The sequence below is a fragment of the Sturnira hondurensis genome, unplaced genomic scaffold (genome assembly GCF_014824575.4).
Source record: "Sturnira hondurensis isolate 20B ecotype Veracruz unplaced genomic scaffold, ASM1482457v3 Scaffold0005563, whole genome shotgun sequence".
In the NCBI taxonomy this organism is placed as follows: domain Eukaryota; kingdom Metazoa; phylum Chordata; class Mammalia; order Chiroptera; family Phyllostomidae; genus Sturnira; species Sturnira hondurensis.
Genome location: NW_028078194.1, coordinates 3359936 through 3367685, shown reverse-complemented (window position 1 = coordinate 3367685; position 7750 = coordinate 3359936). Strand labels below are relative to the sequence as shown.

At 44.7% G+C, this 7750-nt stretch overlaps 1 pseudogene; it reads right to left on the bottom strand.

Annotated features, from left to right (window-relative positions):
• Positions 1 to 1259: 1259 nt before the first annotated feature.
• LOC118988016 (receptor tyrosine-protein kinase erbB-2-like) lies at positions 1260 to 6642 on the bottom strand (annotated as a pseudogene).
• Between the last annotated feature and the right edge of the window lie 1108 nt (positions 6643 to 7750).

The following is a 7750-nucleotide window of genomic DNA, read 5'->3' as shown; positions in this document are numbered from 1 at the left end:
GATAAGTAAAAGACATCACTGCAGGCATTGTTTATTTGGTTATTAATCTTGGCATTCCAGATATCTGAGCAGACTTCCCAGTAGGTGCCCTACTAAACAGGTGCCCTGTTACTAACAGCCCTACTAAAGGGCTGTTAGTAACATGACCTCAGGGTAGGGGTCAAGGACACGTGCATTATAGTTATGTAGACCTGGGTTCAAAATTCAGCGTGCACAGTCAAGTAGCAGAACATCAGAGCTCCCCCCTCCATCTAGAAACTGCCCCATCATATTGACAACTGGGGATTGTTGTGAAATGTAAATGAGATCATGTATGTAAATCACTTACCATAGTTCCTGGAACAGAGCAAATTTTTCATAGAGAGTGGCTCTGATTATTGGAGGTGTGCAAATAATGTTTTAAGATATGTGTGGCTTGGACCATAGGCAACTTTCTCTCCACCTTCAAGAACAAAGTATATTTGCAGATGGAGAAAGTTGTAGGAGAGACATCCCTCCCCCAACCCCTGAGATCACCTCCCTCCCACAATTCCTATGCTCCCCCGAACCCTTATTACAACTTTCCTTTCTTTTTAAATAATATTCTTAAAGATATTTATTTATTTGTTATTTATTAATTTATTTTTAGAGAGAGGAGAAGGGAAGGAGAAAGAGAGAGAAACATCAATGTGTGGTTGCCTCTTGTGCACCCCCTACTGGGGATCTGGCGTGTGCCCTGACTGGGAATTGAACCCAGCAACCTTTTGGATCGCAGGCCAGTGCTCAATCCACTGAACCACACCAGTTGTGGCTTTTTTTCCCCTTAAACATAAAAAATATAAGTAAAAACAACAAAAAAAGCACTTTGTATAGGACGAGATCCAAGCACTATTGCTGTTCCCTTCTTCCTGGGGGCAGAGTTAGGACTCAGGGACAGTCTCTGAATGGGTTGCTTCAGTCCTGGACACTCCCTTCTGGTCTCTTTCCCTCCTAGGCCCAGCTTACTTAAGTCTTCCAGGCCTCTGTAAGAAGAGACCAGGCTGGGCTGCCCCTTCAGGTGAGGAGACTGGCTGTGGCATCCCCTGGACCCTGGAGCCTGTGGGGCAGGTCTCCAAGTCAAAGCAGACTTCCTTGCCAGTGCTGCCTTCTCTCCTAGCCATGCAGGGCACCTCTCAGCCACCTGGAGTAGAATGGAAAGTTTGTGGCGTGGCAGCTCCACTGGGTGTGGCCCAAGGGATCTCTCCCTGAGTCCTCCAACACAGGCCAGAAGCCAGGCCTTTCCCACCCCCTGAGGGATGAGCAGGGCCTAAGTCGATTTGGCCCTCTGGCTCACACTGGCATGTCCAGGCCCAGGTACTCAGGGTTCTCTGCTGTAAGGGTCCCTTCAAAGGTGCCGGGTGGAGAGCCGTGCTCTGATGAGTCCTGGTCCCAGTAATAAAGGTTGTCAAAGGCCTGGGCTGAAGGCTGAAAAGAGGTGGGGCTGAGCGGCAGTCCTGCTGTTGGGTGGCAAGAACTTGGGGCCCTCCACAGCACCCCCAAAGTCAAAATGTCCTTGACAACCCCATTCTTCCCAGTAGAGAGAGTCTTGGGGGAGAGAGTCTTGGGCTTTTCCAGAGTGGCACTGTTAGGTCACAGAGGAAGCAGAGTTCCCTCTGTGGGTGATGGGGGTCTTCAGGCAAACCTCTGACTTATTCATGTATTCTGGCTGGGGACGGCACGTCAGGGGGCAATGTAGCCATCAGTCTCAGGAGGCAGGGGTACTGTGGGGTCCTCGTTGTACTGCTGTAGAGGGCTGGGGTCGTGTGAGGGAGGCTCTGCAGCCCCTTGGCCACCTTCACTCCCAAGTTGCCATCTAACATGTCAGAACCCACCCTTTCTGAGGGTGCCAGCAGAGGGCTCCTCCTGGGAGGGGCTCCAGCGTCAGTTCATCACCACTACTCCTGATGGATGAGCTCTGATGTCTCCAGTGGGCTGTGTCTCCAGCACCCAGGACAGGGTTTGGTTGAAGAAGTCTTGATGGGGTACCAGGTACTCCTTAGCATCGACTAGGCACTCCTGCGTTGTCATCCTCCAGCAGTGATCAGTAGAAGATGCTCTCCAAGGGGCTGGCAGGGCCCCAGTCCTCATTCTGGATGACCACAATACATTGGGGGTCCTAGGCTATACAGGAGGACTTGGCCACCAACTCCTGGAGCCAAAGCCAACATTCAGAGTCAACCATCCAACATTTGACCATGATCCTATAGCCATCAATATTGCAGACAGGAGGTCAGGAGCAGTTATTCCCTTTTCTCCAGAAGGTCAGGGATATCTCCGGCTAGGATCGCATCATAAGGTTTGGCTCCAAATGTCACCAGCTCGAGTGCAGTCACACTGTAGTGCCACACATCACTCTGGTTGGTGAACCGTCAGCAAAGAGTGGACTCCAGTGCCATCCACTTTGGAGCACCTTGCCCCTGTCCATGTGGTACTCCATCTCATCAACATCCAGCAGCTGAGCCAGCCCAAAGTCTGTGATCTTGGCATGGCTTGGACTCTTGACCAGCACATTCCGAGCAGGCAGGTCCATGTACAAGAGTTGCGCATCTCCAAGTAGCTCATTCCTTCAGCCCTCTGCACAGACCCGTTTAGCAGGTCCGCAGTTTTCCTGGGCATGGTCGAGGAGGCAGCCTTAGGTCATAAGCTGTCATAAGCTGTGTCGTCAGCCGTACTGTGGAGGTCAGACAGATGCTCAGGAGGCATGACACAAAGGGGGAACCCACAAATGCTTCATCCAAGATCGTAGGCAACTTGTTTTGAGTAGCATGACCCGAAGCTTATAGTATTACGATTAAGAACTCTGAGAATGTGGGTGGGAGGGGGCAGTCCATAATTCTGTGTATGGGACTAATCAGGGAGGGCTTCCGGGGCCTTTAGGGTGTGTGATATGGGCATCAGGTGAAGATTACATACGGGAAAGCGTTTTCCAAACCTTGAAGTGAGGAACTGTGTGAGAACTTAGACACTTAACAGCCAAAACACTGCAAGAGTTAATAATGGGCCTTGGCAGGCTGGGTCTTATTGTTTATTTATAGACATGCCTTGAGGAGTTAGAGAGGGGAGGGAAAGAAAAGAATGTGTCTCTTGTGGGAGTGTGTGTGTGTGAGTGAGAGAGAGAGAGGCTTCCAGGTTCAGCTTTACCACATATGTCTTGCCTTCTCTCTTCTTCCCTTCTCCGCTCCTTGTCCCCCAGCTGTTTTAGCACCACCTCCACTGGCCAGTCCTGTCAGGACACCTTGTCTGACCTTGAACTATCACTCAGTCCTTCTGGGTATTGCCTTAGCCAGGGAAAGCTGAGTCCTGGCAGAGACCTCACTGAAAATAATTCGCTGTGAAAGCTGGGCTTGTTCACTTCAAAGGGGGAAGCAGGCTAATGGGAAGGGATGAGCCAGTTCCCCTACCCCACCTCCACTCCCCCACGAGTCTTCTTTCTCTTGGAAACCACCCCTCACCTTCCCAGGATGACCCCTGTCCTTAATGAAATGGGAGAAACAGAATGTGAAGTCTTGTTTCCTTCCCAAATGAAAAGAAGAACACACTGCAGTGCATTTTCAATGCTGTCTGGCAAGTATGTGGTGGGCTGGGGGAGGGGAGGCAGCTGACTTGCCCTTTTTTGCTAGATATCTGGGAACTTAGCCCACTCGTACTTTCCACGTGGAAGTTGAAGGGTGATGCATCATTGTGGGAGAGATACTGCACTTTCTCCAAATAGAAGCCTTCCCCTTCTTAGGGTCTTCTTCATTTACAAGGTCATTTGTGTTCATTAAGCATTTTAGAATTTAAAGGGATAGAAATTGGGCAGGAGCCACCAAGGAAGTTTTAGATAAGACTCCTGTCAGATCCAGGGCCTCTGACCAGGGTAGTTGGAAAAGAAAAGGAAGGCTTTAAATGTTGGGAACTGTAAGGAGTTGAATGAATGGGATGCTGCTTAGGAATGGCTTCTTTTTTTTTAATTTTATTTTTATTATTATTTTTTAATATTTTATTTATTTATCTTTAGAGGGGAAGGGAAGGGGAGAGAGAGAGAAATATCAATGTGTGGTTGCCTCTGGTGTGTCCCCTGCTGGGAACTGGCCTGCAATCCAGGCATGTGCCCTGACTGGGAATGGAACCGCGATACTCTGGTTCGCAGGCCCGAGCTCAATCCACTGAGCTACACCAGCCAGGTAGGAATGGCTTCTTGAGTGGAGACATGGATGGGTGCAATTTGGACAGATAAACAAATGAGGGTATTCTGGAAAAGCAAAGACCAAGAAGAGAGGCAGGAAGAGGTGATGATCATGGTATAATGGGAAAGCAGAGAGATAACCTTGCTTGCTTGGCCACGATGCTGAGGGCTACAGTGAGGTGAAACAGAAGAAAATAATAGGGATTGAGGAAAGTGTTCTTTTTTCCTCCATCTAATAGGGAGACAGACTGCATTGTCTTTATCTGGAAGCAATGCCGTGAGAGCAGAAGGTTAGAAAGTTCAACCAGGATAACTCAGGGACAGAGAGATGGGAGGTGGAAGTTTACCTGGGGTAGGGTCATTACAGTCATAGGTGTGAAGGAACAAAACTCTAGGCTGTGGTGGGCAGTGGGCCTTATTAGATGTGAGGGGAGTAAGGCAGCCCAGCCCGAACTCCTCTGCGTGAATTGCTTCTGTGGCCTCTGAGTGCAGGATGAGAAGAGGTTCTTGGCTGGGCTCCGTTGGGCATAGACATCCAGTTAATGAGAAGTGGCTTGCTGCTTGCATGAACAGCTCATCCGACAGTGCTGGGTGCACAAATGCTCTCAGTGCTTCCTAATCAACCCAGAGGAAGGGTGTAACATCTGTGGCTGTTTTTTCTAGTTGTTTGTTTTGTTGTTGGCAGTGATGACTAAGAACTGAAGGTACCCACACTTTTTATTTAGCTTAGTAAGTTCTTGATTCTTCATGGGAAATCCAATCCTCATAATTTTAATTGCTAACTCTTTCATTAGACAGGAGTCATATAGTCATGACTTTTTTTTTCAAGAGCCTGTAACTGAGCAGTGATGACTTCTGAACAGTTAAATGGTAAATGAAGAATTCACAGGAAATTTTGTTATAGAGTCATCTTCCTTAAGGAGTTTCTAACTCAAAGCCTGTTTACTATTACTCTGCACACAATTCTGATTAAATTACCTGCTTGTTTCCTGGCCTACAGAACAGTGGAGGGTTAGAAAGGGTTTGTGGATGTCAAAAAAATGTGTGTGTTTGTAAGTGTGTGTGTGTGGGGGGGTGGTGGTCATGCTGACAACAGCGAAGTGAAGTAGCTTATAATGAGATAGGAAAGAACAACATAAGACCATTGTAAAATTTCAGGAAGCGCAGCAGCCTGGGTCTCTTGCATGTCCAGCAATCCCAATAATCCATGAGGGCTTTTCTGTGTGGCATAACCACTGAGTTTCACAGTGATAACTCTGAGTTATTAAGTTTTTAAGTTATATTTCAGATGTTCTGCTTAAGGAGATTAGGAAGGACATAACGTTTTTTGAGAGACTTCCACCTTTATGAGGGATAATAAATTCAAATGTCTTCAAGAGCCAGCAGGTAATGTAAATTAGTGAAATGGACTATGTGTGCACAATTGAAGGTGTGGTGCATCCAAAGATGAGGAAATTCAGTTAAAAAATACTGTCAGTGCCAATTAAAACACACATGCCAGCTGGATCAGCCAGTAGACTGACAAAGTGAAATTTCTGATCTAAGTGGTTAAATGCTGCTGGAAGGTTTTTGTAAAGTCCTGGATGAGGAAGAGTTTGCTTCTGAGATTCAGGTAAATGAACTATCAGTCTACATATACATAAAATGTGTTGGTACTTTCCCCAGAGTTCAGATGGTATGCCTAGAAACTGTGGTAAGACTAAGTCTATTTATTGATTATAACAAGTTATGACTGCCTTTAAGAGTTTTTCCTTTACATAAGTAATGAGTGTTTATAAGTTTTAAAGAATATAAAACTGGCTGAATTTTGTGTAAGAACTTTAGAAGTATTTAGGAAAACATTCTGAAATGGTAAGATCAAATAGATTGAGAACGAAGTGGAACTCAATGGTGATGAAGACAGACCATTGAAGAAAAATAAAACGATGAAGCTCTGGCCACATGACTCAGTTAGTTGGAGTGTTGTTCTGTGCACCAAAAGGTTATGGGTTCAATTCCTGGTCAGGACACATGCGTAGGTTTTGGGTTTGGTCTCTGTTTGGCATACCTATGGGAGGCAAATAATTGATGTTTCACTCTCACGTCAATGTTTCTCTCTTATGTCAATGTTTTTCTCTCTCTCTTTCCTTTCTCTCTCTCAAAAAAAAGAATTGATTTTAAAAATAAAATTAAACTATGGGAAACAAAAAAGATCAATAGAATAACAATTTAAAAATCTTAAAAATTAAAAAGAAGAAGTACAGAATATAAATAATCAGCTGATAGGACTTGGCATGGAAGAGCTTGAAATGGGAGGTTCAAGTTGCTGTCTCACCACCAGGCCTGGAGCAGTGCCTGGTACCAGGTAGGAGCTCAACTCATTGCTGAATAAATGACCCTTATCTCATTTGTACAAAGATGCATTTTAGCTTTAAAAGAAGACAGATCCCTATCTCCTTTACCTTTTTAATGACCATTAGTGCACCACAGAGATGGACTTCTGATACAGTTTGCTTTTATATGCCAAAAACTATTTTGTCAGTAATTACATGTGGAATCAAGAATCTGCTTAGTTGGGTTTAATGTATTATATATGAAAAACAAAATAAATTGCTTTTATGAAAAGGCTATATATGGATAAATATATCAATATATGAATAAGTAAAATGTACTCATATTTTCTAGTAACTTCTAAAGACTGCTTAAAAATTATGTTATGACATGTCATCATTTTGTTCCTCTTAAGCAAAAAGTATTTCCTATTGCTGTTTTTATAAATTGCCTTTGGGTGAGAATAATGACATTTTCCTTGTTTTTCATATGCTCCTTCCTCCCAACCCCCAAGGTATATTCAATTGTAATATATTAGGAACCTGGAAATACCAACAGATAATGCAAGACATGAAGTGGATTTCAACCCCATTTGCATGTTGGAATCACTCCAGGAGATGTACCAATACAGATGCCCAGGCCTTTCCAACAAAGATTCTTTCTGTTTTTTAAACATATTTTTTATTGTTGTTCAAGTACAACAATAGGCCTTTCCGCCCTAGCCCTCCCCACCACCCCAGCCCTCCCCACTTCCCTCACCTTTTCCCAACTCCCCTTGTTATTGTCCATGTATCCTTTATAATAGTTCCTGCAACCTTTCACTCCTTTCCCCTATAATTTCCTCCCCTCTCCCTTCTGATCACTGTCAGCCTGTTCTCAATTTCAGTGTCTTTGGTTATATTTTGCTTGCTTGCTCATTTTGTTGATTAGGTTCCTGTTAAAGGTGAGATCATATGGTATTTGTCTTTCACCACCTGGCTTATTTCAGTTAGCATAGTGTTCTCCAGTTCCATCAATGCTGTTGTAAAGGGTAGGAGCTCCTTCTTTCTTTCTGCTGCATAGAATTTCATTGTGTAAATGTACTACAGTTTTTTTATCCATTCATTTACTGATGGGCACTTAGGTTGTTTCCAGCACTATTGTGAATCATGCTGCTATGAACATTGGGGTGCATAGGTTCTTTTGGGTTGGTGTTTCAGGGTTCTTAAGATATAATCCTGGCAACAGAGATTCTTAATCAGTTGGGTTGAGGTC